Genomic DNA, 21753 nt, shown 5'->3' with positions numbered 1-21753 from the left:
AAATAAATAAAGTGGTAGAATTTCCTTCTCTGAAGTTCTTTAACAATCAGAAAATTGTACCCACATAACGTATCTTAACCCAGGACATAGAGAGAGAGAGGTAAGTTCAGTGACTCACAAAGGTCCTTATGATAGTTAAGTCAAACGAATCTTTTCATTGACTGCCTTCAATAAAAATGAAAATGTAAAACACTATACTCTGTGAGGCAAACCACATGGGAAAGTTCTCAGTTCGAATCTAGAGAGCTCCCTGAATACACTGGGCACACACTTTTCAATGGTCTGAAGCTGGCTGAAGGCTAGGGGTAGATTACAGCATCAGGACACACTGGGGGTGTCATCTGTCTGTCTGTCTGTCTTTCTCTGAAGAAATAAGTAAACTTGAAAAGTAAATGAACAAATGAACATCCCCAAAGATTACTTTATCATTTAATCCTAAAGCCAAAACTGAAGCTCAGAGAGAGGTTCCATAAATGACTCTATTGTGAGGGCAGTATTTTTTATTTAGAGGTTTTTGCTTTCGGGCATGTGCATTTTCCAGACAGACAGAGAGAGACAGAGAGACAGAAAGCAAGAAATCACCCCCTGGGGGGATGGCCATGCAGCAATCCCTTCTCCTCCATTCTCCTCTTGGGATCTTGGGCATGCACACATACGTGCCCGGTGTGAGTTTTAAGCCACCGGGTCCAGGACGCGAACCACGGTTGACTACATGGGAGTCCAGCAACATAGCCATTATGCCAACTGCTGGTCCCGTGAGGGCAGTATTTAAAGCTGTATTTGCCAGGACCAGCAAATAGTGCAATGGCTAGGTCACTGGACTCCCATGTAGTTGACCATGGTTGGAGTCCCGGATCTGGTGGCTAAAACTCGCACCGGGCATGTGTGCACATGTGTGCGTGTGTGCCCAAGATCCCAAGAGGAGAATAGAGGAGAAGAGATTGAGGCATGGCCATCCCCCCTGATTTCTCGCTTTCTATCTCTCTGTCTCTCTCTGTCTTTCTAGTGAGCGCATGCACCCTATAGCAAAAACAAACAAACAAACAAACAAAAACCTCTCTTTAAAAAAAAAAAAAAGTTGTATTTGTCTGTTTCCAAATTCCATTTAATTTCATATTTTACATGTATGAAAACAAGAACTGTTAACACTTGGCTTCCTTTCCAAGAGTAAATAGCTAGGGAATCAGAGTGGTACTTCAGAGAAGCAGACTTGAGAAGGAGAACCTTCTGATCACATACTCATAACATGTGAGTGCTCAGTTTGTCTACAGCAATGAAACCGGGCATATGTCAGAGGATCATTTCAGTTAAAAAAATAACTACAAGCTATCATCATCACCTTATGTCAAGTATACACTAAACCAAAGAAGGAAACCATGCCTTCCTCTTTCTACATACATGGTGAACCAGAAAGAAAAAGAAAAAAAAAAAAACCCTAATTGGTATACACAGTGGTACATTCTACTGGGAAGGTCAATGTCATCACCGTCAATCTTCTACATAAGAGACAGATTCAGATGGAGGAAGTCCTATGATCCTCAGTCACAGCCTTATCCTTGACCGTAAGCAGTTACTAAGCAGGTGCATGAAATCTTGCCAGTGGTGACAGGACAGATTAAATGAGAGAACAGAGAAGGCTCAATCAAAATTCATCATTATTCCTAGAAAAATAACTTCTAGAACATGTTTTAGTAGTTGTCGAGAACATCATGATGTATTTTTCTGTGCTTTTCTATACAAAAATGCATCATGACTTTCCTGATGACCCAATATTAGTGAGTCAACAGAATTTTCTATTTAGAGGAGAATGCACTATTAGTTATAAAACTAAGGCAATGATTTTTTTTTCTTTTTCATTTTAGTTTTATTTAGTACAATTACAGAACACAATGCCTGCTACATAATGCACTGTATAAATCTTCTAGCATGGGTAGATGACTATAACTGAGTTATTTTTCATTAATCAGGGAACTGCTTCCTTAATCAATGTTCTCCAAACCCTTTGACACATAGTGATAATTAACTAACTCCAGAGATGTGCCGATCTCTTTCCATCAAACGCCACTGATGTGTAAAATGGGCAACCCTCTTTTCCTTGCCCCTTTTCATGAACTTGTGCACGTATGCAGTGGCCACTCCGGGAATGGCTAAGCACACACCCATGGTAGCGACCCCAAGGTGAATCTGGAACTACATCTCGGCACCCAAATCCAGCCTCCAAGCCCCTTAAAAGTGACCAGGCTGCAGCCAGTAAGGCAATGATTTTGATTTGTATTTCCCTTATGATAAAAAATGTTGAGAACTTTTTCATATGCTTCTTGGCCATTTGTATGTCTTCCTTAGAGGATTGTCAGTTCAGCTCATTTGCCCATCTTTTAATTGGAGTGATTTTTTTTTTTTTTGAAAGCTGAGTTCCCTGTATATCCAGTTATCAGTCCCTTATCTGACGTATAGTTTGCAAATACATTCTTCCATTCTGAGGATTCTTGACTCACACTAATCATTGTTTCATTTGCTATATGGAAGCTTTCTCTCTCTCTCTCTCTCTCTCTCTTAGAGATTTTTGCTATAGGACACATACATTCACTGGAGAAACAGAAAGCAAGAGGTCACCACTCCAGGGGGAGGTGGCCACATCACAATCCCTTCTCCTCCATTATCCTCTTGGGATTTGGGGCATACAGACACATGAAGCCACTGTGAGTTTTAAGTCACTGAGTCAGGGACTGAAACCATGGTCAATTACATGGGAGTCCAGTGACATAACCATTACACCACATGCTGGTTCTGCTGTACAGAAGCTTTTTTATTTTTTCCTTTTTTAAAATTCAATTTTATTTATGATAATTTTTTATATTACATTTATTCACATATATCTACAGTGTATTACATGTCTTTTTTCAACACAATTACCATGAATATCAGTCAAGACAAAGACATTACTATCCACATCCTGAAATAGCTTTTCATCATTTTTCAGATTATTATTTTTTCTCTTTGTTTAAACATTCAATCACTATATATCATTTGACTTATAAAGAGAATTTACTCAACATGAAATACTTCTCAGACCAGCCCAGTTGAGAATAACATACATGGTATCATTAACAGGTAATAAACCATTTCTGTGTCCCACTAATGTCATGCCTCTCTATTTGTTCTCTTGCTATCCTTCTCTATACTCTCTCCTTCTCCCCCTCCCCCATTCCACACTGTCTTCAGCATCTATAACTATTTTCACTGCTTTTATGCCCTCCAATATTTCGACCTCTACCATAAAGTGTGGATAGTCAGTATATATTAAGTGGATGTATACAATATCTATCCTGACTTGCTTCACTCAGCAACAGATCTTCCATATTCAACCACTTTCTATCAAATGCCAGGGTCTTGTTTTTTATGGCTGAAAAATATTCCATAGCGTATATGTTCCATACTTTTTCCATCCATTCATCTGTTTGTGGACATTTAGGTTGGTTCCATATCTTAGCAATCATGAATAATGCTGCAATAAACATTGACGTGCAAGCTCACCCCCCAGAGGGGATGGTCACACCGCAATCCCTTCTCCTCCATTCTCCTCTCGGGATCTTGGGCACGCACGCACACGTGTCCGGCTTGAGTTTTAAGCCACTGGATCCAGGACATGAACCGTGGTCGACTACGTGGGAGTCCAGTGACATAGCCATTACGCTAACTGCTGGTCCCTGCAAGCGCTTTTCTAACTGAGCATTTTCCTGTCCTTTGGTAGATACCCAGAAGTGGGATTGCTGGATCATATGGTAGTTCTATGAGGAACCTCCATCTTGTTCTCCACAGTGGCTGAACCACTTTACATTCCCACCAACAGTGTAGGAGAGCTCTCTTTTCACCACAACCCCACCAACACTTATCACTTCTTTTTGTATTTTTAATCTTTGCTGTTCTCACAAGGGTTAGGTGTTATCTCATTTTGGTTTTAATCTGCATCTCCCTTATGATGAGGGATGTTGAGCATTTCCTCATATGCTTTTTGGCTGTTTGTATGTCTTCCTTAGAGAGATTTTTGTTCAGCTCATTTTCCCATCTTTTAATTGGGTTAGACTTTTTTGCGGGGGGCGGGGGGAGTAAGCTGCTTGAATTCCCTGTATATTCTGGTAATCAGTCCCTTTGGAAGATTTTTAATCTAATGTAATCCCACTTATCTATTTGGGGGGTTATTGCTGTGCTTCAGGGGTCTTGTTCAAGAGGCCTTTGCCTACTCCTATCTCTCTAAGAGTTTCCCCTGTGTTTTCCACCAGTAGTTTTTTAGTCTGAGGTCTTAGGTCTTTATATGTTTTATCCATTTTGAGTTTTTTTGTTAATGGTGAGGGATGAGGTCCAGTTTCATCTTTTTGCTGGTGGATACCCAGTTTTGCCCATCACATTTTGTTAAAAAAGTTTTCTTTTCCCACTAATTGACTGGTGCCCTTTGTCAAAAATCAGTTGACTGAACCTTTTGGGGTGTATTTGGGGAGTATCTATTCTGTTCCATTGGTCTACATGCCTATTCTTGTGCCAGTACCATGCTGTTTTAAATAACCCATCTTTGTAATATATCTTTGGGTCAGGTAGTGAGATCCCCCCTAGTCCATTCTTCTTGTGCAGAATTGCTTTGGCAATGTGGCGTCTTTTACTATTCCAGAAAAACTCTATGACTGCCTTTTCTAAATCTGTGAAAAATGTCTCTGTTAATTAAATTGAGATTTCATTAAATATGTAAATTAGCTTGGGTAGAACTGACATTTCAATTATATTAATTTTCCCAACTAAGGAACATGGGATGTCCTTCCACGTTTTTGTGTCATTTTCAACTTCTTTTTTCAAAACTTTCATAGTTTTATTTTTAGAGGTCTTTGACTTCCTTGGTTAGATTTATTCCTAGGTATCTTATAAATTTTCTGGTTATTATAAATGGAATTGCTTTCTTAGGTTCTACCTCAGACTGTTCATTGTTGGTATAGATAACCTATAGATTTTTTTAAGTTTAATTAACTGATTAATTTCATTTCATTTTCTTTTATAGATTCAATCACATTAGTTAGCTTACAAAGTGAATATTTCAACAGGTGAACATTTCTCCCTAGTCCAGTTGATAAAACTATAAAATATCTTTAACAGATAATACCACATTTCTTTGTCCCACTTATGCTTTGCCTCTCTTATTTTTTTCTAAATGTCCTTTCTCAGACCCTACTCCCAGTCTATTCACTGTTGGTTTATAGATATCCTGTAGATTTTGTATGCTGTTTTGTATCCTGTCACTTCCCTGTATTCATTCACCACTTCCAAAAGTTTTTCCATGGATTCTTTTTGGTTTTCCATGTATATAATCATGTCATCTGCAAATAGAGATAATTTCACTTCTTTCGGCCTTTTATTTTATTCTCTTTTCTGACTGCAATGGCTAGGCCTTCCAATACTATATTTAATGGTGAAAGTAGGCAGCCTTGTCTTGTTCCAGTTTTTGGTAGAAAGGTTTTCAGCTTTATCCTTTTTGGTATGATGTTTCCTGGAGGGTTTTTGTGTATGGGTTTTTTTGTTAGTGTGTTTGGGTTTTTTTGCAGAAGTTTTTGCTACAGGGCGTGTGCGCTCACCAGAAAGACAGAGAAAGACAGAGCACAAAAAAAAATCATCCCCCAGAAGGGATGGCCATGCTGCAATCCCTTCTCCATTCTCCTCTGAGGATCTTGGGCCTGCACACACACACACCCAGCCTGAGTTTAAGCCACCGAGTCCGGGACTCAAACTGCAGTTGACTACATGGGAGTCCAACGACATGGCCATTACACTAACTACTTTTCTCAGTATATGGGTTTTACTGTTTTGAGAAATATCCCTTCTATGTCATTTTTACTGAGAGTCTTAATCATGAAGGGATGTGTATAAAGAATAATTACTGCTGACAAGGCTATGGTGAAAAGGGAGCTCTACTACACTGCTGGTGGGAATGTAAGTGAATACAGCCACTGTGGAGAACAATATGCTGGTTCTCAAAGACCAACAAATAGAACTACCATACAGTCCAGCAATTCCTCTCCTTCATATTTACCCAAAGAATAGGAAAATGCTCAATTGCAAAAACATTTGCACATCCATATTTACTGCAGCACTAGTCATGATTACTAAACATGAAACCCACCCAAATGTCCACAAACAAATCAATGGATTGAAAAAGTGAGGACCATATACACGACAGAGAATACTATTTAGCTATAATAAATATAGTAATAGCTTTGACTGGGACAATATTCAGTGTATTCTAGATGAGAAAATTCATTTTCTATGCTATAATGATAATACAGTGACGGAATATAAAATAAATTTTTAAAAAAGGAAAAAAAGGCGATGGTAAATTAAAATACAAGAAAGGATGCAGGGATAGTAATCTTATTCTCTTTGCAACTTTGAATTAATATGTCCTAAAAATAATTTAATTCAAAAAATAAACATCTCTAAAAACTGTGGACCCATTAATAAAACCAGAAAGGTATAAGAGCTAGTGAATTTATTAGATTTCAATGAAAAATTAAATTCTCAAAACTGCCAAATTAAAACATTTTATAGCTTCTGCATTTGTTTACTTAACTGAGCTCAGTCTTTCAATAAGGAGCTGTATGAATTCTTTCTTTAGTCAAGGTCGGTAAGTAACACGGTGAGTTGTGTTCCAAGTGTGAGAATTTCTCTTATCTTCTGAGTAACTATTACATCAGTTGACCTTGGTAAAACCCAATGTGAAATAATGTTGCCAAGTGAGAACAGCACATAACTAAAAGAAAAAAATTCAATCCCTAGTCAGAATTGTGTTCACTATATATTATAGAATGTGATTTGACAGCAATCTGTCTTGCATGCAATGTTTTTTAAGAGCATTCAAGAATAAAATTATATATTCACACACAATTCAAAGAAAATGTAGCATATAAAATGATAAAATACATCAAATTTCTTGAATAAGATGATGGTCAATTGCCTCTTCTAAATTGGTAGTAAACCCATATTAATTATTGAAACTTATGATACAAATAGGAACTTTGAAGTGGAACTCCCTTTATTGTTTACTGTAATGCCAGTTTCACTCACTACCAGGACTCAGTACCTCCCATTTGGAGATTTGGACAGACAGTTTGTTTTTTGTTGTTGTTGTTTTTTTTTTTTTTTGAGAGGTTTTTGCTATAGGGCACGTGCGCTCGCCCGACAGACAGAGAGAGACAGAAAGCGAGAAATCACCCCCCAGGGGGGATGGTCACGCCGCAATACTTATCCTCCATTCTCCTCTCTTGGGATCTTGGGCACGTACACACACGTGCCCGGCATGACTTTTAAGCCACCGGGTCCGGGACGCGAACTGCGGTCAACTACGTGGGAGTCCAGCGACATAGCCATTACGCTAACTGCTGGTTCCCTGGACAGACAGTTTTGAGGGAAAGGCCCAGACTGCTGGCTGTTGGAAGTTCCTGACTATACTATACTATACCAGTGACCCTTATGCAACAGTCTTCCTACTTTATATTTGAAAAGGTAAAAAAGTAAATTTGTCAAGAAAGAGGAAAGAGAAACAGCTTTTTATTGGTCACCTACAAAGCTGAAAGAATAGTGCTATTAGTATTCTAAGTTGCATACAAAAATAGGATTCCCAAAGGAAGGCGCCCCAAACCAAAAAAGTGTGAGATTCTGAGTATAAGATCTGCTCCTTATCCATACTACACTGTTAGCCGAAAGAGTGACACTGGGCCTCAGCTTCTATGAAGCGCCTTTGTTTTCTATCTCTAAAATAATTTCTAAATGGCCTCTAGCATAGTCTGATACCAAATATCAATAGCCTTAATACCCACTTGTCTCTCTTTGGAGTTTCTATTTCATGTCCCTTTTTCATAGGACAAGGAAGATTCACAAAGAACATAAAACGAATAAGAAAACTAAGGTCACAGAAGTGTATCACTTTCCTCATTTATGAAATCAGGATAAAAATCTTTATTTTTTTGTGGAGTCATTTTGAGAAGAGGATTAATTTCAATATAGTGTCTAGTGTGACTCAGTTATCAGTTTGAAGAGACTTGAGTTTCTTTTCCTAATGATCTATTTTTTAGTTTTATAGAGGTATTTTTATAGGAACCTTGAAAATCTTTCAGAAGTTGGATCTGAATCATTGGGCTATTAAAAATACCCTACAGTCTGACAATGGATATGACAAAACTACCTTAATAATTAGCTATGTCAGTCCTGCTGGATAATAACCCCTAGTATTACCCCTGGGCTAAGTGTTCTCTTCGGTACAGTGTACAAAATTATGTTGTAACATTATGTAACATTTGTCCTCTTATAATGTGCTATATCTCTATACATATTGTTTTCACTAAACAGTCCTAAGGGAGATATTCCATCAATTAATGCAAACTAACCTTGAGTTATTTTGTTCAAATAATGCTTAATGTCATTTTCCTCAATACATAAAAACCAACTAATATTGTTTCCATCCCTTATTCTGAGTCATTCAAACAAAGGTTTGTGTTCTAAAAGAAAAAAAAATGTTTAATTTATCATCAGGTATTGATGACTATAAAGAATGGGTAGCGTACATGTGATAAGCAATTCTCCATTGACCTTTGTTAAACGTAGCCACAGCTTTACATTAGCAGGCCATCACATGAAAGATCAAGCATAGCCTTCAACATCCAAAATCTAGCAGTATAAATACTAACATTTTAAAGAAGGCACAGCTATAAGAGTAAATTGTGGGGCCAGCAGGCGGTGTGGTGGTGAAGGCGCTAAACTCCCACATGGCCAACCACACTTAGGGACAGACCCGGTGGCTTGAAAAATACATCAAGCACGTATGCATGCATGCCCAAAATCCCAAGAAGAGAGTGGGGAAGAAGAGATTGCAACATGGCCATCCCCCTGGGGGGGGCTAATGATCTATTTTTTAGTTTTATAGAGGTATTTTTATAGGAACCTTGAAAATCTTTCAGAAGTTGGATCTGAATCATTGGGCTATTAAAAATACCCTACAGTCTGACAATGGATATGACAAAACTACCTTAATAATTAGCTATGTCAGTCCTGCTGGATAATAACCCCTAGTATTACCCCTGGGCTAAGTGTTCTCTTCGGTACAGTGTACAAAATTATGTTGTAACATTATGTAACATTTGTCCTCTTATAATGTGCTATATCTCTATACATATTGTTTTCACTAAACAGTCCTAAGGGAGATATTCCATCAATTAATGCAAACTAACCTTGAGTTATTTTGTTCAAATAATGCTTAATGTCATTTTCCTCAATACATAAAAACCAACTAATATTGTTTCCATCCCTTATTCTGAGTCATTCAAACAAAGGTTTGTGTTCTAAAAGAAAAAAAAATGTTTAATTTATCATCAGGTATTGATGACTATAAAGAATGGGTAGCGTACATGTGATAAGCAATTCTCCATTGACCTTTGTTAAACGTAGCCACAGCTTTACATTAGCAGGCCATCACATGAAAGATCAAGCATAGCCTTCAACATCCAAAATCTAGCAGTATAAATACTAACATTTTAAAGAAGGCACAGCTATAAGAGTAAATTGTGGGGCCAGCAGGCGGTGTGGTGGTGAAGGCGCTAAACTCCCACATGGCCAACCACACTTAGGGACAGACCCGGTGGCTTGAAAAATACATCAAGCACGTATGCATGCATGCCCAAAATCCCAAGAAGAGAGTGGGGAAGAAGAGATTGCAACATGGCCATCCCCCTGGGGGGGGGGGATTTCTCACTTTTCCTCTCTCTCTCTCTCCAGCAACATACACATGCCTATGGTAATCCCCCTTCCACCAAACAAAGGATTAGTTATAAATTTTTCTTACTTCCTAAAGTTAATAGTTTTTTATTCATTTAATTATTCCTTATTGACCTGAGTCAACATCTAGTTATCACAGATTCCATGTTCTCTTTCCAACACTTCTTAGGCAATGAACCTGTATCAATGTTCTCTATGAAGTGTTTAGTTATAATGATGAGGGCACAGAAGTCCTTGGAGACAAAACTGAGTTCCAACTGTCAGTCTCCCACAGGATCAACTGGTTGGGAAAATTAATTTTCCTGTCTGTGTCTCAGTTTATTGATGCTGTAAGGATAAAAGGAACTATACGATACTACTGGAACACAATCAGGGTTCAAAAAGATGCTGGGATCCCTAACTTTGCTCAGAATGCAACATGTTTGGTATAAAGAAATAGTGAATGAAGTGCTTAATAGTGCTTAATAAAGATGTCATGATAATATGATAGGAGTGACATTTGAAGAGTCTGTTATTTGGCCTTTTCATTTACCATATCTCTTTACCTATATTTTATAACATTCTGCCATCACAGTTTGGCTGTAGCTTTAGAGTTGATGCTGGGGTGTGGAGCCCAGATCCTCCTTTCAGCCACAAGATATCCATTTCCCCAGAAGCTAGGAGGTAGGAATGCTGGGAGTTCACAATTCAATCTTCCTCAGGAAATTGCCCTTGACTGAAGAAAGCTTCTTTGCCCAAGATCACATGCTCTCCCCAGGGGGTCAGTGCAGCCAATGAATGGTCTATTTAGGATTCCAAAAGTCTAATGTCTTTACCTCAAAATAAATAACTCTCAGGAACCATTTCAGCTCCATCATTCCCTTTGGGATTAGCTGAGAATCAGCCACTTAAAAATTAACCATACAGTGAAGAAAGGGGAAAATCAGGCATATTGAAAATTGTTAAAAAGAGTTTGAGTTGACACTGGTGTATGGGAACATGAAATATCATTGTGCCAGCTCTCTAACCTCCTATATGCAGTGACGCTGCGGGTATATGGAAGTCAGTAATCAATAGAGTTTGTCCAGGTCTGTTTCACAGTGCAGCCACTGGATCCATGGATCCAGTCAGTAGCTATTTTACTGGCCATGAGGTCTAGCCATGAGTATAATTGAAACAAAGATTCCTACAGAAAGCAGATCTCTATGTTTGGCTACTTGCCCTATAAGGTAAAGTATAAATCTCAGATATAGATACTGCTCTCCTCCTCATTCTCTCAAGACAGTATATCAGAAACAAGATTGAGTAACAGTAGGAATGGCACACAGAGAACCCAGAATAGTGGTCCCCATCATAACCCCACTTACCAGTTTGGCTCTATCAAAATCAGATGAGTATGGCAGATGACAGTAAACTACAACAAATGTAAAAATATTAACCCCAATTACACCCTCAATGTCAAATGTGGTCATTTTACTAGAACAGATACATACAATGTCATGCATGTAGCCATTGATTTGGTTAATATATTCTCTTCCAAATCTATTAGAAAGTATTAGGTTGTCGGGAAAGTCATGACATGATTTTCCTACGAAAAAAATGCATCATGACTTTCCTGACAAACTGACAGTATCAGAAGCAGTTCATTATTTGCATGGGAAAGAAAAAAGTATATAGTCTTACACTAGTGTTATGTTAACTGTCTTGTCTTCTGTAATATTAAGCTCTGAAAGGACCTCGACCATCTCAGATACTTGGCAAAATAAGACATTTGGTGATGGCATCTTAGCACAGTGAATCCCGGTGTATAGGGAACCTGATTTTACATGGCTGACCATGGTTCAAATCCCAGCCCCGGAAGCTTGAAAAACAGGCTAAGTGTGTATGTGTGCATGTCCAGAATCCTGACAGGATGGATAAATGCAGGAAAAGGAATTGGATGACCAGGCTCCACTGGGAGATCCTTTATCTTTCTCTGGCCTGCACGCACAAACTCACAATTTTTAAAAAAATGTTTGTATACTACATCAGTGATATTAAGTTACTTGAATCAGAGGAGCAAGTGGAAAGCGTAATGCTTTGGATTCTGGAGATAGCTTATCTTGTGCTTGTGAACTCTAAGTAACAAGTGCCACAGTCATACAAGGAATTGTACATTGAAGCTCATCAAAGGACATTTAAAGTCCACTTGTTGAACAAAACATTCTACTGATCAAATCAAGTTTCTATTCCCTAACATCTCTCTATATATATTTTTTTCTTTTTAATGAGTAAACCAAGGTACAGACAGAGAATTTTAAATCATTATGATAGAATTTAGTCTTACTTGGTTTCTGGGAAATTTACTCTTTGGATGGGTAACTAAAGAATGAGTTTCTGAAGTATTAGTATATTTTAAATGCCAAATGTTGAGTCAGATGGAGTGCCTGGAAGTGCAGACTGTGAGCAAGATGGAGCAGAGAGGGAGGACATGGAGAAATGGCAGCAGCTGGCCCATGGCCCATACAAGTCAGCTTAAGAGGAGCAGACCTCTTAAGGGGTAGACCAAGCCTCCCTGAACCTGAGCTAAACAAGGACTGTTGCATTCTCAGGTCTCTCTACTTAAGAAACAACAATCAAGAAAAAGAAGGGAGTGACCAGTGGAGCAGCAGAACAAAGCAATGCTCTGTCCTGGGGCAGACTCACCTGAGAAGGTTCCTGGTTCAAGCAGAAACCTCCTTGAGTATGTGTGCCCATAATCCAGGACTGGCTGAAGGCTGGGAGTGGACTGTGGCATTGGGAACCTGTTGGGGCGTGTGATCTCTCTCTCTCTCTCTCTTCTGTGTGTCCCTTTCTATTTCTCTGTCTCTATTGCTCGTGGAAGAAATAAGTAAACTTTTTTTTAAAAATAAAGAGGAAAAAATATAAGCTGAATGATTCACTGTTTAGTTCTAGACATGAGTGACCTTCCAGAGTACATTAAACCAAGCAGTAAGTGCACATGTACACTAGTCCACTGATGATACAAAAAGCGATGTCTGAGAACTATTCAAACAGATCTGATCCTCCAGTTGGATAAAGGCAAAAAATCAGAGCCCATGGAAAGAAGACCTGACCAGATTCCAAAAATGCACTTGAAATTAAATCATCAGTTTCAGAAAAATGCTTGCACATCTATGTTTATTGTGGTATTATTCATAATTGCTAAGACACAGAACCAACTGAAATGTCCACAAACAGATGAATAAATTGAAAAAATGTGGCACATATATTCTATAGACTACAACTCAGCCATAAAAAGACAGGATCTTGACATTGGTAGAAAGTGGATGAATATGGAAGATTTGCCACTGAGTGAGGCAAGCTAGACTATAAGAGACTGTTATGTCTCTACTTAATATATACAGGCTGTCTGGACTCTATGGCAGAAACTGGAAAATTAGAGGATGAAGGAGCATGGATAATTGCTATAGATCCTAGAGACAATGTGGGAAGAGGGTGGAAGAAGGCAGAGAGTGTGATGAAAGAAATTAAGAAGAAAAATAGAGAGGCAAGATATTTATGGGACACAAAAATGGATTTTTGTCTGTTGACGATAACATGCATAGTATCTGCAGCTGGACTGGTATGAGGTGTATTTGTGTTGGGTAAATGCACTTTATAAGCCAAGTGATGTACAGTGACTGAATGTATAAAATAAATTTTTAAACGCACACTATTAAAAAAATGAAATTAAATAATCAGTTTCCAATGACAAAACTTTTGAAGGTAAACAACCCCATGACATTAAAATGGAAGAAATGGTAAGGAATGATGTTTGGCATTTGTTATTAAAAACAACAATGTGTGGGGGCTGGATGGTGGAGGAGCCACATCTGTAAGGATGATTCACATTGGTAGGTTCCAGGTTTATGTCCAGAGACTTCCCTGGATGTACCAGGTATGTGCGTATCTGTGATCCAGGGCTGACTGAGGCTTTGTGGAATACAGCATGGGGACACTGTTCAGGGTACTTGTATTCTTGTCTCTCCCTATGTCTCTCGTGAAAGAGATAAATAGACTTTTAAAGTATTATTTTTAAAATACCTGGGTACATAAAGACAAGTTGAACAATTATCCCAAAAAACTAAGAGAGATATTTGAGGCAAGATGCATTTACCCAAAAGAAAGCATTTACTTAGGGAAAGTCTGTACTTGCTGAGCAAGCTGTACTCTGCAAGTACTTAGAGAACGTTTCCATAAACACAATTCAAATGTCAAAAGTTTAAGACATAATTTAGTTTAGTGGTCATCAGGAACACTATGTAAGTAACAGTAATAAATGTACTCAAATCTTTTAGAAGAACATTCACCTTGCTCAATTTGAAAGCACTCAAACAGGAGGTAAACCTTAATAACTCTTTCTCAAAGTACATCCCTTTGTATCTCTAAGGTTATAAACACAAAAAGAACTCTATGAATTAAAGACTATGCTAAGTCTTTGGCTGGAGTTTTCAAAACATTAATATCACCTAAGTCTAAGTCGTAACAGTGAGGAACTCTATAAATGTAAAGAATTTAGAATTGTATGGAAAAGCCTTCAGCCAGTTCTATTCCTTTTTACACATCTAAGACCCCATGGTAGAGACACACCTATCCCTATGGGATAATCTATGTGGAAAAGCAACTTTTCCTAACATGCTGTAGGCTTAGTAGACATCAGAGAACTCATATCAGAGAGAAAGCTTATGAAAATCCTAAATGTAGAAAACCTTTCAGACAAAACACCTACCTCATTATGCATCAGAGAACTTTTGTAAGAGGAAGGCTTTATGAATTTGAGAAGTCTTAAAACCAGAGATTGCTTTGCATGCATCAGAGAATTCACTATTGGATGAAACAATGAATATAAAGATTGTGGAAGACTTTAGTTGAAACTATCAAAGTTTTTTTTTTTTGTTTGTTTGTTTTTTGTTTATTTGTTTGTTTTCATATCACAGAACCCATGATGTCAGGATTGTGGAAAATCCTTCAGCCAGAGTTCTGCCCATCCCAGTTTGGCTGTAGCTTTAGATTGGATGCTTGGGTGTGGAGCCCAGATCCTCCTTTCAGCCACAAGATATCCATTTCCCCAGAAGCTAGGAGGTAGGAATGCTGGGAGTTCACAATTCAATCTTCCTCAGGAAATTGCCCTTGACTGAAGAAAGCTTCTTTGCCCAAGATCACATGCTCTCCCCAGGGGGTCAGTGCAGCCAATGAATGGTCTATTTAGGATTCCAAAAGTCTAATGTCTTTACCTCAAAATAAATAACTCTCAGGAACCATTTCAGCTCCATCATTCCCTTTGGGATTAGCTGAGAATCAGCCACTTAAAAATTAACCATACAGTGAAGAAAGGGGAAAATCAGGCATATTGAAAATTGTTAAAAAGAGTTTGAGTTGACACTGGTGTATGGGAACATGAAATATCATTGTGCCAGCTCTCTAACCTCCTATATGCAGTGACGCTGCGGGTATATGGAAGTCAGTAATCAATAGAGTTTGTCCAGGTCTGTTTCACAGTGCAGCCACTGGATCCATGGATCCAGTCAGTAGCTATTTTACTGGCCATGAGGTCTAGCCATGAGTATAATTGAAACAAAGATTCCTACAGAAAGCAGATCTCTATGTTTGGCTACTTGCCCTATAAGGTAAAGTATAAATCTCAGATACAGATACTGCCCTCCTCCTCATTCTCTCAAGACAGTATATCAGAAACAAGATTGAGTAACAGTAGGAATGGCACACAGAGAACCCAGAATAGTGGTCCCCATCATAACCCCACTTACCAGTTTGGCTCTATCAAAATCAGATGAGTATGGCAGATGACAGTAAACTACAACAAATGTAAAAATATTAACCCCAATTACACCCTCAATGTCAAATGTGGTCATTTTACTAGAACAGATACATACAATGTCATGCATGTAGCCATTGATTTGGTTAATATATTCTCTTCCAAATCTATTAGAAAGTATTAGGTTGTCGGGAAAGTCATGACATGATTTTCCTACGAAAAAAATGCATCATGACTTTCCTGACAAACTGACAGTATCAGAAGCAGTTCATTATTTGCATGGGAAAGAAAAAAGTATATAGTCTTACACTAGTGTTATGTTAACTGTCTTGTCTTCTGTAATATTAAGCTCTGAAAGGACCTCGACCATCTCAGATACTTGGCAAAATAAGACATTTGGTGATGGCATCTTAGCACAGTGAATCCCGGTGTATAGGGAACCTGATTTTACATGGCTGACCATGGTTCAAATCCCAGCCCCGGAAGCTTGAAAAACAGGCTAAGTGTGTATGTGTGCATGTCCAGAATCCTGACAGGATGGATAAATGCAGGAAAAGGAATTGGATGACCAGGCTCCACTGGGAGATCCTTTATCTTTCTCTGGCCTGCACGCACAAACTCACAATTTTTAAAAAAATGTTTGTATACTACATCAGTGATATTAAGTTACTTGAATCAGAGGAGCAAGTGGAAAGCGTAATGCTTTGGATTCTGGAGATAGCTTATCTTGTGCTTGTGAACTCTAAGTAACAAGTGCCACAGTCATACAAGGAATTGTACATTGAAGCTCATCAAAGGACATTTAAAGTCCACTTGTTGAACAAAACATTCTACTGATCAAATCAAGTTTCTATTCCCTAACATCTCTCTATATATATTTTTTTCTTTTTAATGAGTAAACCAAGGTACAGACAGAGAATTTTAAATCATTATGATAGAATTTAGTCTTACTTGGTTTCTGGGAAATTTACTCTTTGGATGGGTAACTAAAGAATGAGTTTCTGAAGTATTAGTATATTTTAAATGCCAAATGTTGAGTCAGATGGAGTGCCTGGAAGTGCAGACTGTGAGCAAGATGGAGCAGAGAGGGAGGACATGGAGAAATGGCAGCAGCTGGCCCATGGCCCATACAAGTCAGCTTAAGAGGAGCAGACCTCTTAAGGGGTAGACCAAGCCTCCCTGAACCTGAGCTAAACAAGGACTGTTGCATTCTCAGGTCTCTCTACTTAAGAAACAACAATCAAGAAAAAGAAGGGAGTGACCAGTGGAGCAGCAGAACAAAGCAATGCTCTGTCCTGGGGCAGACTCACCTGAGAAGGTTCCTGGTTCAAGCAGAAACCTCCTTGAGTATGTGTGCCCATAATCCAGGACTGGCTGAAGGCTGGGAGTGGACTGTGGCATTGGGAACCTGTTGGGGCGTGTGATCTCTCTCTCTCTCTCTCTTCTGTGTGTCCCTTTCTATTTCTCTGTCTCTATTGCTCGTGGAAGAAATAAGTAAACTTTTTTTTAAAAATAAAGAGGAAAAAATATAAGCTGAATGATTTACTGTTTAGTTCTAGACATGAGTGACCTTCCAGAGTACATTAAACCAAGCAGTAAGTGCACATGTACACTAGTCCACTGATGATACAAAAAGCGATGTCTGAGAACTATTCAAACAGATCTGATCCTCCAGTTGGATAAAGGCAAAAAATCAGAGCCCATGGAAAGAAGACCTGACCAGATTCCAAAAATGCACTTGAAATTAAATCATCAGTTTCAGAAAAATGCTTGCACATCTATGTTTATTGTGGTATTATTCATAATTGCTAAGACACAGAACCAACTGAAATGTCCACAAACAGATGAATAAATTGAAAAAATGTGGCACATATATTCTATAGACTACTACTCAGCCATAAAAAGACAGGATCTTGACATTGGTAGAAAGTGGATGAATATGGAAGATTTGCCACTGAGTGAGGCAAGCTAGACTATAAGAGACTGTTATGTCTCTACTTAATATATACAGGCTGTCTGGACTCTATGGCAGAAACTGGAAAATTAGAGGATGAAGGAGCATGGATAATTGCTATAGATCCTAGAGACAATGTGGGAAGAGGGTGGAAGAAGGCAGAGAGTGTGATGAAAGAAATTAAGAAGAAAAATAGAGAGGCAAGATATTTATGGGACACAAAAATGGATTTTTGTCTGTTGACGATAACATGCATAGTATCTGCAGCTGGACTGGTATGAGGTGTATTTGTGTTGGGTAAATGCACTTTATAAGCCAAGTGATGTACAGTGACTGAATGTATAAAATAAATTTTTAAACGCACACTATTAAAAAAATGAAATTAAATAATCAGTTTCCAATGACAAAACTTTTGAAGGTAAACAACCCCATGACATTAAAATGGAAGAAATGGTAAGGAATGATGTTTGGCATTTGTTATTAAAAACAACAATGTGTGGGGGCTGGATGGTGGAGGAGCCACATCTGTAAGGATGATTCACATTGGTAGGTTCCAGGTTTATGTCCAGAGACTTCCCTGGATGTACCAGGTATGTGCGTATCTGTGATCCAGGGCTGACTGAGGCTTTGTGGAATACAGCATGGGGACACTGTTCAGGGTACTTGTATTCTTGTCTCTCCCTATGTCTCTCGTGAAAGAGATAAATAGACTTTTAAAGTATTATTTTTAAAATACCTGGGTACATAAAGACAAGTTGAACAATTATCCCAAAAAACTAAGAGAGATATTTGAGGCAAGATGCATTTACCCAAAAGAAAGCATTTACTTAGGGAAAGTCTGTACTTGCTGAGCAAGCTGTACTCTGCAAGTACTTAGAGAACGTTTCCATAAACACAATTCAAATGTCAAAAGTTTAAGACATAATTTAGTTTAGTGGTCATCAGGAACACTATGTAAGTAACAGTAATAAATGTACTCAAATCTTTTAGAAGAACATTCACCTTGCTCAATTTGAAAGCACTCAAACAGGAGGTAAACCTTAATAACTCTTTCTCAAAGTACATCCCTTTGTATCTCTAAGGTTATAAACACAAAAAGAACTCTATGAATTAAAGACTATGCTAAGTCTTTGGCTGGAGTTTTCAAAACATTAATATCACCTAAGTCTAAGTCGTAACAGTGAGGAACTCTATAAATGTAAAGAATTTAGAATTTTATGGAAAAGCCTTCAGCCAGTTCTATTCCTTTTTACACATCTAAGACCCCATGGTAGAGACACACCTATCCCTATGGGATAATCTATGTGGAAAAGCAACTTTTCCTAACATGCTGTAGGCTTAGTAGACATCAGAGAACTCATATCAGAGAGAAAGCTTATGAAAATCCTAAATGTAGAAAACCTTTCAGACAAAACACCTACCTCATTATGCATCAGAGAACTTTTGTAAGAGGAAGGCTTTATGAATTTGAGAAGTCTTAAAACCAGAGATTGCTTTGCATGCATCAGAGAATTCACTATTGGATGAAACAATGAATATAAAGATTGTGGAAGACTTTAGTTGAAACTATCAAAGTGTTTTTTTGTTTGTTTGTTTGTTTTTTGTTTATTTGTTTGTTTTCATATCACAGAACCCATGATGTCAGGATTGTGGAAAATCCTTCAGCCAGAGTTCTGCCCTCGTTGTGCAGCAAGTAATACAGAAGAGCCATATGAATGTTGACAATATGGGAAAGTCTTTACCCAAAACAATAACTTAATTAGGCATCAAATAATTAATATGGGAAAAAAAGTCTAATCAGTGTGAAAATATATTCAGCCAGGAATCTCTACTAATAATGCAACAAACAATTCATACAGCAGAGAAATTCTTAACCTGTAATCAGTGTTAAATAGCTTTTGCTAGTAATTCTAACTATACTGGGTTCCAGGTGAGCCAGACTAGAGAAAATACTTGTTAATACAATGAATATAAAAAATTAGTCTCAAGGGACCAGCAGTTAGCATAATGGCTATGTCACTGGACTCCCATGTAGTCGACCGCAGTTCGTGTTTCGGACCTGGTGGCTTAAAACTCACGCCGGGTGCGTGTGCGTGCGTGCCCAAGATCCCGAGAGGAGAATGGAGGAGAAGGGATTGCGGAGTGGCCATCCCCCCTGGGGGGTGACTTCTCACTTTCTGTCTCTCTGTCTCTCTCTCTCTGTCTGGCGAGCGCACGCGCCCTATAGCAAAAACCTCTCCCAAAAAAAAAAAAAAAATTAGTCTCAAGAATATTAACTTTATTTTCATCAAGGAAGTCATTCCGCAGATAAGTTCTGTACTAGCTATGTAGAAATGTTTTTAAGCATATTATTGTCCCTATTGTCTACTTGAGAAGTAGAGAAACACACACACGAATTAGATTTCAGTAAAGAAATAATTTAGATTTTCTTTCCAAAATTCCAGAATTTCTACCTAAGTAATTAGTTGGCCTAGAAGCATTGTTGACCAAGCCTTAAAGTTTCAATGTTGAGGAAGAATCATTAGGTAGGTTGTTGAGAGGTGACCCAACTTCATTATCTTCTTCAGAAAAATAAATTAAAATGCTAGCATAGGGAAGGGTGAGGGAGACTAAAAACTGTATATATTTACTCCCACAGAAGTCACAATAATATGTAATTAACTAATATTCCAGTGAGTTCATGTGCCATTTTACTTTATTGTCTTCCTACCTCAGTATGAGGGAGACTAAAAACTGTATATATTTACTCCCACAGAAGTCACAATAATATGTAATTAACTAATATTCCAGTTAAAACCTCAGTAGTTTTTAACCTGCTGCAAGTGTTTGCTATAAACCACATTTTGGTTCACACCAGAGAAATGCAATGCAATCAAAGAATAACACATTTAGATTACTCTTACTACCCATTTTTAATACATTTGATACAGAGAAATTGAAAGAGCATCTATAGAAAAAAAAGTAACACCATTACTTTGATAGTTCAGAGCAGAAACTTGGGCCTGACTACTCAGGTTCAAACCCTGCCTCTGTCCCTAGCTAGCTGGGCAATCTTACACATGTGATTTAGCTTCTCTGTGCCTGACTTGCATTGGGTCATTGGAAAAGTCATGATGCATTTTTGCATAGAAAAATATGTCATGGTTTTTCTGATGACCCAATATACAGCCTCCTTTATTCAAGAGGAATAATCACAGTAGTTACTTCATAGGATTTATTATATTAAATTAGTAAATGTGTAAACAGTTCAGACTAGTGCCTGACACATATTAAGTGCTACTATAGTTTGAACGTGCCCCTCCAAGGTGATGTGTTAGAAAGGTAATCCTCACTCAGCAGCTTAAAACTCATGCTGGTCACTTGTGTGTATGTGCCCAAAATCCCAAGAGAATAGAGGAGAAGGGATTGTGGCATGGCCATTCCCCTGGGGTATCATTCTCACTCTCTGTCTTCATCGCTTTCTATCTCTCAGGTGAATGCACACATGTTATGGCAAAAATATCTCAAAAGAAAAATCCCAAAACAAAACAAAACAAAAAAACTCACACCAGGGGTGTGTGCATGCATGCCCAAAATCCCAAGAGGAGAATGGAGGAGAAGGGACTGTGCATGACCTCTCCCCTCGGGGGGAGGAGAGGTTGATTTCTCACTTTCTGTCTCTCTGGTGAATGCACACACACTATAGCAAAAATTTCTTTAAAAAAAGAAAAAAGAAAAGAAACTTAATCCCCAAAGTAAAAGTGATGAGAGGAGGGATATCTTAAGAAGTGATGGATTACCAGAGCTCTGCCCTCATTAATGGATTAATGGCATTATCACAGGAGTGCGTTCATTATTGCCGGAGAGGGTTCTTTATAAAAGGATGAGTTCATCCCTCTTTTAACTCTCTTGCCCAAGTAATGTTCTCTGACATGTTACTGCATAGCAAGAAGGCCCTCACCAGATATGGTCTCTCCAGAACTTGGAGCCAAACAAATTTCTGTTCATCATAAATTCCCCAGTTTGTATAATTCTCTTATAGCAGCAAAAATGGACTAAAACAAGTGTTTTATAATTACTAGCTGTACTTACTGATACTGCGTTTTCAGAAAAATCATGACATATTTCCCTACGTTTTTCTATGCAAAAATGTGACATGGTGACATGGCTTTTCCAATAACCCAATACTATTATAATCGCTTCAGTGAGTTTAATGCCATTCGAGTGTTTACAAGATCCATGA

At 38.2% G+C, this 21753-nt stretch overlaps 1 protein-coding gene and 1 pseudogene across 1 annotated transcript in view; both read right to left on the bottom strand.

Moving 5' to 3' along the window:
- LOC114006288 (catenin alpha-2-like) overlaps window positions 1–21753 on the bottom strand; it is a gene marked incomplete at its 3' end in the record, with an annotated part of 514130 nt that overhangs the window by 440023 nt on the left and 52354 nt on the right. The gene's annotated exons all lie outside the window — the stretch shown is intronic.
- LOC102471016 (NADH dehydrogenase [ubiquinone] 1 alpha subcomplex subunit 1-like) lies at window positions 1980–2196 on the bottom strand (annotated as a pseudogene).

This window comes from Tupaia chinensis, unplaced genomic scaffold, assembly GCF_000334495.1.
Source record: "Tupaia chinensis unplaced genomic scaffold, TupChi_1.0 Scaffold146837_1, whole genome shotgun sequence".
Classification (NCBI taxonomy): Eukaryota; Metazoa; Chordata; class Mammalia; order Scandentia; family Tupaiidae; genus Tupaia; species Tupaia belangeri.
This window is presented reverse-complemented; position numbering and strand designations above follow the sequence as displayed.